This window comes from Oncorhynchus mykiss, chromosome 7, assembly GCF_057628025.1.
Source record: "Oncorhynchus mykiss isolate SJ-2025 chromosome 7, ASM5762802v1, whole genome shotgun sequence".
NCBI classification, from domain to species: Eukaryota; Metazoa; Chordata; class Actinopteri; order Salmoniformes; family Salmonidae; genus Oncorhynchus; species Oncorhynchus mykiss.
The window spans coordinates 79,267,422-79,278,522 of record NC_143028.1 but is presented as its reverse complement, the minus strand read 5'-3'; positions in this window follow the sequence as shown (position 1 = coordinate 79,278,522).

The window sequence follows — 11,101 nt, the reverse complement described above, 5'->3', positions numbered from 1 at the left end:
AAAGCTTGAGACTCTGGAAAATGAGTTTTTATCTGCCCAGTCAGACCTTCCTCTCCTCCTCTGACTCAGTCCTCTTCTTCTTTCTCCCTCCTGTCCTCCATCTCCATCTCCCTCTCCAGATGACTAGACCTGATTAGGCCAATCAGACCTGGATTTCTTCCTCCCATCTTTCTATTCCTCTCTTTTTCAACCTCTCTTATTTGCTGCGTTGGCAATCAATGCCGCCTGACTCTGGGAGAGTTAATCTAGGCTGAACAACAACAGTGTGATGGTATCTCACTGACTGCTGCTGGAGCTCCTCTGATCGTGTGTGTGTGTGTGTGTGTGTGTGTGTGTGTGTGTGTGTGTGCCTGTCTTTCTGCAGCATCTGTACAGGCTTTATAAAGGGGTTATAAAGGTATTAAAGTGTATTATTTTGTTTGTTTAAAGTGTGCTTGTATGTTAATCAAGCCATCAGTTAGCCAGTCAGTCAGCCAGTCAGCAAGCCAGTCTGCCTGCCAGTAAGCCAGCCAGTCAGTCAGTAAGCCAGTAAGCCAGCCAGTCAGCCAGCCAGTCAGTCAGCCATTCAGCCAGCCAGCCAGTAAGCCAGTCAGCTAGTAAGCCAGCCAGCCAGCCAGTCAGCCAGTAAGCCAGTCAGCCAGTCAGCCAGCCAGTAAGCCAGCCTGCCAGTCAGCAAGCCAGTCAGCCAGCCAACCAGCCAGCCAGTAAGCCAGTCAGTCAGTCAGTCAGTCAGTCAGCCAGTCAGTAAGCCAGTCAGTCAGTCAGCCAGCCAGTAAGCCAGCCTGCTAGTCAGCCAGCCATACAGCCAGTCAGTCAGCCAGTAAGCCAGCCAGTAAGCCAGTCAGCCAGCCAGTAAGCCAGCCTGCCAGTCAGTCAGCTAGTAAGCCAGTCAGCCAGCCAGTAAGCCAGTCAGCCAGCCAGTAAGCCAGTCAGTCAGCCAGCCAGCCAGTAAGCCAGCCTGCCAGTCAGCCAGCCATACAGCCAGTCAGCCAGCCCCTTCAGCATCACCAGCAGCAACAGTGATTGAGTATTCACAAACGGACCAATCAATCTTCCAATCACACGAGTTCAGATGCAACAGCTCTGTAAAAAAAAAAATCCACCTTCTATATTGAATGAGGTTGTTAGCATTGGATTGATTCCATTCTTAAAGAACAGGGGTATGCTTATGCATGGCTTTTAATACGGAGGTTTATGTATTTTATTTTACTGCTCTGCATCAGGAAGTTGGTGTGTATGCATTAACGAGTGACCTATAGGCCTGTGTGATGCCCTGTAGACGACCTGCAGATGTCTCATCACTCCGGGACAATCTACAGTATAACGTCTTCGTCCCAATGGCACCCTATTCCCTATATAGTACACTATTTTTGATTAGAGCCCAAAGAGAATAGGGTGCTATTTGGCGAGCAGCTTTTAATGTCTCTAATGTTATCCTGTAGGTGTCCAGTCCCCTCCATCACACACATCTAACAGTTTACATAGCATGGACCTTACAGACCTCACACACTATTGTGACCTTGTCAGGAGCAGCTTTAAGGTGGTCGATGGTACACAGTAGATTATGGTTGGTAAATGGTAGATGGTACATGGTGGATGGCGGATGCGTCGTCCTAGATGCTACAGATGCTGTATCTTAATTTGGTCATCCTGTTGTTTGCAGGTACTTTCGTGCACAGCAGGAAATGCAAACTTGTAGTGTATTCAAGGTTTAAAGAGGCTTCTAAAGTTTGTAATTTCCACTTTAAAATGTCATACTTTTATCCTGCTGTGAGAAACTAATAATAATAAAAAAAAAAAAATGGCACCTGTAGTTGTAAAAGATCTGTGGGTATAATCAGTTTGAAGATGACAGTAACAGTTAATAGTGAGGGGAATAGTGAGTTTAACTGCCTTGTTCAGGGGCAGAACGACAGATTTTTACCTTGTCAGCTACGGGGATTTGATCCAGCAACCTTACGGGTAACTGGCCCAACACTCTAACCCCTAGGCTACCCAGCCGCTCCATACAGTTGCACTGGATGGATCATGTAAAGGCTTCGACACATCTACAAGTGCTGCGGTTGTTTGAAAGATGGAAGGGATCGGTCTGAGGACGACAGTTACAATAGCAGATGAACTGGGTCATGTTGAGTGCTGTGATGGACAGTGACGTAGGCCTCTCACACCAAACCTCTCCTCCTCATCTATGGAATTTGGAATTCATCTGCTTAAAAAGGGCTGAGGATTTGTTATTTATTATTTTACCTTCATTTAACCAGGTAGGCCAAGATAAAGCAAAGCTTTGCGATTAAAAAAACCACAGAGTTGCACATGGGTTAAACAGGTACAGCTTCCGCTGTGTCATTGTAGAAAAGTAAAGATATAGACACATACCGTTAGGTTCTAATTATTAGAGTAATAACTCCACGGACACTGAAAGCTTAAACCAAGTTTATTCTTCCCAAAGGATCGAACCGCTGAGTCGACCAAGACATATTCACACAAGCACTGATATTTAACCCTTTCCTCTGTGTCGAATCTCCTCCTACACATCTGAACAAACTATTCTATCTTTTTTTTTTTTGCTAGGCAGGAAACTAAGTGATACGGGCCATAAACTTTTGTCTCCGTTAACGTGACCTGACCTGGCTTTGACTCCCTTCGTCACTAATCCATGGCTCTCTCCCCTTATCAATGCCTGCTACATGTGAAGGCTTTCCCTACACTTCCAAGCTTAATTGCACCCCTCATGTCTCTATTATAACTAATGATTCATAACAGTTAAAGCTCAGAAATCTTAACCCATCAATACTGTACATACAAATAACTTCCCCACGGGGCCTCCCGAGTGACGCAGCGGTCTAAGGCACTGCAGTGCTAGCTGCGTCACTACAGATCCTGGTTCGATCCCAGGCTGTGTCGGCAGCGCACGGGAGAACCATGGGGCGGCGCACAATTGGCCCAGCGTCGTCCGGGTTAGGAGAAGGTTTGGTCTGGCCCGGGTTGTCCTTGTCCCAAAGTGCTCTAGTGACTTCTGACACGGTCGTCAGGTGTACGGTGTTTCCTCTGACACCTTGGAGCATAATGGAGCTGTATTTGATTTGTATGTGAACTGTTTCTCCAATTACAAAAGTGGTTTTGCACTCCAGACTGGGACTCAAAGCCAACTGCAGTGCCAGGAGGGGTAAAAATGGCTTGAAGCCTTCCAGCTACCACAGACCTTCCGTACTTCACCCACTGTTGGTCTGCCTACATCACCACCAGCATCTTCAGAGGGACCTGGAGGTAGGCAAGGGGTCCTCAGATTCAGGGTTCTCAATGGCCACAAGGTCGGGAGGCAGCTCCTCAAGGTCATTGTGAAAATCTGATTCCTCAGAATCATTGTCAATCATTGTCAAAACAACAAAAAATATCCAGAATTTCCATATTTATGAGTTGCTGTCACGTTGGTATAAAGGATTTGGAGACAGGCGCAGGAATACATAATCTGGGGGTTTTAAAACCCCCAAAACAAACACGCATAGAAAACACTGGGATGTACCCAAACAAGTGAGGGTAAATCTCATAGAACGACACGGGACTAGACCCGTAATACACAATGCACAAAACACGCAGCACAGAAGCTGAGACAACGCATAGGTACTCACACCACCAACGGACATGGGAACAATAACAGGCAGCACAGGCTGAGACAACACATACAGTAGGTACTCACACCACCAACGGACATGGGGACAATAATAAACAGACCAATGGGGAAACAAAGGGCACATTCATACAAACACAATCAGTGAGGAAATGGAACCAGGTGTGCGTAATGACACGGTAACTTAAGGACACAGCTACTTTGTGGGTAATAGCACTGCTTGCCTGAGTACATGTTGTGGTGACCCACAGTGCCAGAGATGACTGGTGCCTACCCATCAAAAGTGAAATATATTCTGGTCATGGTTAACCATATTTCTTTTTCAGTAAAATGTGTAATTAACCTAAATGAAACGTGTGTCCTTGTCCTCTTCGAGATGTGGCCAATTTAAACCGCCAGAATTTTGTACAAATTATTATTGTTATTTTCTAAACGGCCGCTGGGTATTTTGATTATGAGTCAAAACCTGTGAATTTGTAGGCATCAAATTTAGCCCATGCTGTGCAGGTTCACTGAGTTGCTTTTAAGCCCCTCCCAGATCTGAACCCTTACATTAAACCTTTCAGAGTTAGTGCCTCAACTTCAGAATTTGGAGTTCATGCCTGAATTTACCTTTAAACACTTTGAAAATTTGGAACAGCTTCTAAATTGGACATTTGAGAAGCATGAACGTCTACTTCTGATGTGAGACTGTGAGAGCTAGTTGACCTCCCAGAAAGCTTTGTGTGTGTGTGTGTGTGTGTGTGTGTGTGTGTGTGTGTGTGTGTGTGTGTGTGTGTGTGTGTGTGTGTTGGCAGTCAGTTTGAATGTTTAATCTTTGAATGGTGTATCGAGCGTATCCAAAAACAGATTTAGTGTTGTTTCACTGTGCACATTAATGAGCTGGGTCAAATCATTCACAAACAACCGCATTCAAATGAACATGCTGAGAAACGTGCACGCACGCACGCACGCACACACACAGACACAGACACAGACACAGAGAGACAGAGACACACACAGACAGACACAGCCATACACGCACGCACACACACACGCACGCACGCACGCACGCACGCACACACACACACACACACACACACACACACACACACACACACACACACACACACACACACACACACACACACACACACACACACACACACACACACAATGGATTGTTAAATCCGAGTCAGAGCTCTATACTGAAAAGTTTTGAGCCTTTATAGATTGAGGAGTAAGATGATAGCATCTTTCAGAGAAAAGGACTGGTTCAATTGCCTATCACTCACAGGAGATTACTCTGGTTGTAATAATGGTAACTGTAACAAGACTTCAATGACATTCTGACCAAGCTAGCGAGTCCCAAACAGGCACCCTACTCCCTATATAGTAACTACTTTGACCAGAACCCAATGGGTTTTCCCCGAGGGTGCCATTTGGGACCTAGACCATTGAAAGCTGGGAAAGGTTTTGTGTATAGAGGTGACAATGAATGATACAATTTGGTTTCAGTCAGAACAAATTTACTCTTGTAAAAAGGCTCATTCACCGACTGGAAACCTTGTGGAAATAATTTGAGAAAGGAAACAAAATATATTACTTACAGGAATGACAGTGTTTCTGACATACTGTTGATGTTCAGTCAAGTATATCCCATAGCTGAATGGTTCCTGAAACTAGTCTAGAACATCCCATGGCTGAATGGTTCCTGAAACTAGTCTAGAACATCCCATGACTGAATGGTTCCTGAAACTAGTCTAGAACATCCCATGGCTGAATGGTTCCTGAAACTAGTCTAGAACATCCCATGACTGAATGGTTCTTGAAACTAGTCTAGAATATCCCATGGGCTGAATGGTTCCTGAAACTAGTCTAGAACATCCCATGGCTGAATGGTTCCTGAAACGAGTCTAGAACATCCCATGGCTGAATGGTTCCTGAAACTAGTCTAGAAAATCCCCATGGCTGAATGGTTCCTGAAACTAGTCTAGAACATCCCATGGCTGAATGGTTCCTGAAACTAGTCTAGAACATCCCATGGCTGAATGGTTCCTGAAACTAGTCTAGAACATCCCATGACTGAATGGTTCCTGAAACTAGTGTATTTCTATATTTGTAGTATATTACTGTGTGTCTATCTGTTTGTGCTGTTTGCCATTTGTTTCGTGCCATTGTGGATCTCGCAGATGATTACGGTTCTCGTCCCGTGTGTTAATCATTGTGCTCGTGTGTGTTATTTATTCCGCGTGTGTAGGTACTCCTCACTCTTTTGATTTGGGTTTCTACCCTGCGCTTTGTTACATGCTTGTTTGGTCTTCGTCCCTATACACGGCACGCCGTAATTTGGGCTTAACTTTTTTAGGATAGAGGGCAGTATTCGGAAGTTTGGATCACTGAGGTGCCCAAAGTAAACTGCCTGTTACTCAGGCCCAGAAGGGATATACATATACTTGGTAGATTTCGATAGAAAACACTCTGAAGTTTCCAAAACTGTTCAAATAATGTCTGTGAGTATAACATAACTGATATGGCAGGCGAAAACCTGAGGAAAATCCATCCAGGAAGTGGGATATTTTATGTGTGTAGTTTTCAAATGAGTGCCTATACAGTATCTGTTGGGTTAGGACCCAGATTGTAGTTCCTATGGCTTCCACTAGATGTCAACAGTCTTTAGACATTGTTTCAGGCTTGCATTCTGAAAAATTAGGAAGAATGAGACCATTTTCTATGTGGACTTTAGAATGAACCAGAGCTGTTTTGCGCACTTGACCAATTGCGCGCCGTTCGTTGTTTTTCCTTTCTATTGAAGACGCTATTGTCTGGTTGAAATATTATCCATTATTTAGACAATAGACAACCTGAGGATTAATTATAAACATCGTTTGACATGTTTTGACGAACATTACCGGTACTATTAGGATGCATTCGTCTGCATGTTGTGACCGCCTTTGAGCCAGTGGGTTACTGAACAAAACTCACCAACAAAACTGAGTTTTTGGGACATAAAGAGGAACTTTATCGAACAAAACGAAAATGTATTGTGTAACATGGACTCTTGTGAGTGCAACCAGATGAAGATCATCAAAGGTAGGTGATTAATTTTATCGCTATTTCTGACTTTTGTGACTCCTCTACTTGGCTTGAAAATGTTTGTATGCTTTCGCAAGTGGGGCGCTGTCCTCAGATCATCGCATGCTTTCACCGTAAAGCCTTTTTGAAATCTAACACAGCGGCTATTTTGATGTATTACACTTGTATTTTCATGAATCAATCATGAGTCATTTGAATTTCGCGCTCTGCAATTTCACCGGATGTTGTCGAGGTGTGGCGCTAGCGAGACGCCTATCCTAAAACCCCTATTACGCATTAAAACCCCTGTCTCCCAATCTCTTCATACCAACATGACAGAATAATGGACCATTTTAAGGGAGATCGCGGGAATGGCCGACGACGCTGCGACTGGTCTGTCCGACTTTGCCACAATGGGTCCGTCCGACGCCACTGTTACTGGTCCGTCCGCCGCCGATGCAACTTCGGCAGCGGCAACTGGCCCGTCTGACGACGGCGCTACTTCAGCAGGAGGGGTACATGTCACGGATCCCTCCGGGAACTTTCATTACGCCACACCTGTCCCCTATTCCCACTGATTAGTACTTGTATAAGTGTGCCCTTTGTAACAATAATGGACAGCGCAATGGAAACCAATGTCCATTGGTGAGTGTTAGTAATTGTGCTGTGTGTTTTAGCTTTCGTGCCATTGTGGATCGCGCAGATGATTACGGGTCTCGTCCCGTGTGTTAATCATTGTGCGTGTGTGTTATTTATTCGAGGTACTCCTCTCTCTTTTGATTGGCTACAGCCCAGTGTTTTTGTATACATGTTTGTTTGGGGTGTATTAAAAACTCCTATCGTGTATTCCTGCGCCTGTCTCCAAAATTCTTTATACCAGCGTGTCAGTTTGTAGTCCCAGCGCATCATTTCTCTCTCTGTGTGTGTGTGTGTGTGTGTGTGTGTTTAAGAGAACAGTAGAAAACCGCCTGTAGCTGTCATGTTTCATATCAAAGGGAATTACTCACTACTCTCTAGGATGAAGGGAATAACAGAAAAACACGAAGATGAAGTCAAGTTGGCTGAAGCATACAGTACGCACGCACGCACACCCAATCACACACTCACACGTGTATGCATTCAGGCACACACACACACACACACACACACACACACACACACACACACACACACACACACACACATACACATACACATACACACACACACACACACACACACACACACACACACACACACACACACACACACACACACACACACACACACACACACGCCAACAGCACTCCTCTCTAAAGCCAAGATGAATAGTAGCTAATACCTAGATGCTGATAGGAGAGGTATGGAGCCCTGCCTGAAGACATCCTATTCCCTATAATGGCCCACATTTCCCCCTCTATATTCCCCGTTATTCACTCAGCTGTCCCGTGATGATTGGGATCAATAATCCAGAGTTTTACTTCGACAGACTGTCCCCTCAGGATCGGAACAATACTCTAGGGTTTTACTAATCCAGGGTTTTACTAATTTTACAGTCCTATTCTGGCTGTGCCGGGTAGAGTTTTATTTTGACCATGACTGAGAGAGGAACCAGGCTCTGAGGCGTGGACAGTCCTATTCTGGCTGTGCCGGGTAGTGAGGATCCAGGCTCTGAGGCGTGGACAGTCCTATTCTGGCTGTGCCGGGTAGAGAGGAACCAGGTTCTGAGGCGTGGACAGTCCTATTCTGGCTGTGCCGGGTAGAGAGGAACCAGGTTCTGAGGCGTGGACAGTCCTATTCTGGCTGTGCCGGGTAGAGAGGAACCAGGCTCTGAGGCGTGGACAGTCCTATTCTGGCTGTGACGGGTAGAGTTTGTAAGAGTACATGGCCATTAAATCAAGATTGTTCATTAAGATGTTCAAACGTTCATAGATGACGAGCAGGGTCAAATAATAATCACAGTGGTTGTAGAGGGTGCAACAGGTCAGCACCTCAGGAGTAAATGTCAGTTGGCATTCAGTGGTCGAGACAGCAGGTGCAGTAGAGAGAGAGAAAAAAACAGCAGGGTTCCATAACCGCAGGCAGAACAGTTGAAACTGGAGCAGCAGCATGACCATGTGGACTGAGGACAGCCAGGAGTCATCAGACCAGGTAGTCCTGAGGCATGGTCCTCGGGCTCAGCTCCTCCGGAAAGTGAGGAAGAGAATTAGAGGGAGATTAAAATTAAATTCACACAGGATACCAGATAAGAGAATTACACCAGACATAATGTAACAGACTGACCCTAGCCCCCCGGCATATAGAATATTGCAGAATAGACACTAGTGGATGAGACGGGTGGGGGGCGAGGGAGCTCAAAACCGGACAGAAAAATTATGTCAGTTAATCAACCGACTCACGTGACGCACCCCTCCTAGAGACGGCATTGAAGAGCTCTAGTAAGCCTGTGACTCAGCCCCCGTAATAGGGTCATAGATAAAGAATCCCAGAGGAGATAAGGGAGTCGGTCTCGCAGAGACAGCAAGGGTGGATCGTCATTCCAGTGCCTTGTCGTTCACCTTCGCACCCCTGGTCAGGACCACACTCAATCATAGGACCTACTAAAGAGATGAGTCTTCAGTAAAGACTTAAAGGCTGAGACTGAGTCTTGCGTCTCTCACATGGATAGGCAGAACATTCCATAAAAATGGAGCTCTATAGAAAGCCATGCCTCCATCTTGTTGATTAGAAACTCTAGGGACAATAAGGAGGCCTGCTTCTTGTGACCGTAGCGTACGTGTAGGTATGTACTGCAGAACCAAATCAGAGAGATAGGTAGGAGCAAGTCCCTGTGATGCTTTGTAGGTTGGCATTAAAACCTTGAAATAAGCTCTAGCCTTAACAGGAAGCCAGTGTAGAGAGGCTAGCACTGGAGTAATATGATCAAATGTTTTGGTTCTTGTCAAGATTCTAGCAGCCGTATTTAACACTAACTGAAGTGTATTTAGTGCTTTATCCGGGTAGCCGGAAAGTAGAGCGTTGCAGTAGTTTAATCTAGAAGTGACAAAAGCATGGATAAGCTTACCTGCATCATTTTTGGAAAAAAAGGTACAGATTTGTGCAATGTTACAAAGATAGAAATATTATTGATATGTTTGTCAAAAGAAAGATCAGGGTCCAGAGTAATGTCGAGGTCCTTCACAGTTTTATTTGAGAAGACATGTACAACCAAGATAAATTGTCAGATCAAACGGGCAAATCTTTGTTTCTTGGGACGTAGAACTAGCATCTCTGTTTTGTCCGAGTTTAAAAGTATAACATTTGCCACCATACACTTCCTTGTCTGAAACACAGGCTTCCAGGGTAGGCAATTTTGGGGGCTTTAACATGTTACATCGGAATGTACAGTTGTGTGTCGTCTGCATAGCAGTGAAAGTTGACATTGTGTTTCCGAATGACGTCACCAAGAGGTAGAATATATAGTGAAAACAATAGTGTTCCTAAAACGGAACCATGAGGAACACCAAAACTTACAATTGATTTGTCAGAGGTCAAACCATCCACAGAGACGAACTGATCTTTCCGACAGATATCTAAACCAGGCAAGAACTTGTCCGTAAAGACCAATTAGCATTTCCAAACTGTCCCCAAAAATGTGCTGATCGATGGTGTCAAAAGCGGCACTAAGGTCTAGGAGCATGAGGAGGACAGATGCAGAGCCTTGGTCTGACGCCATTGAAAGATAATTTACAACCATCACAAGTGCAGTCTCAATATTATGATGTGGTTTAAAACCAGACTGAAGCATTTTGTATACATTATTTGTCTTCAGGAAGGCAGTGAGTTTTTCATGTTAAGGTTTGGCTTTTTAATTAATTAATTAAATTTTTATTTTCATTACTGCCACTTTGTGAGTTTGGTACACATCCGGAGGATGCCCTGTCTTGGCAGGTTTGTTGCGGTGCCATATTCTTTCAATTTTTTAATAATGGATTTAATGGTGCTCCGTGGGATGTTCAAAGTTTCTGATATTTTTTTATAACCCTGATCTGAATTTCTCCACAACTTTGTCCCTGACCTGTTTGGAGAGCTCCTTGGTCTTCATGGTGCCGCTTGCTTGGAGGTGCCCTTTGCTTAGTGGTGTTGCAGACTCTGAGGCCTTTCAGAACAGGTGTATGTATATATACTGAGATAATGTGACAGATCATGTGACACTTGAATTGCACACAGGTTGACTTTATTTAACTAATTATGAGACCTCTGAAGGTAATTGGTTGCACCAGATCTTGTTTAGGGGCTTCGTAGAAAAGGGGGTGAATACATATGTACCACTTTTCAGTTTGTTTTACAGACCTATGTGGACTTCTGATTGTTTCTATATGTTTAAAACACTGACATTTGTCCTACATCAGAAATGGGCAACTTTGTTGAGGGCCACAAAAAATCTGAACTCATCATGAG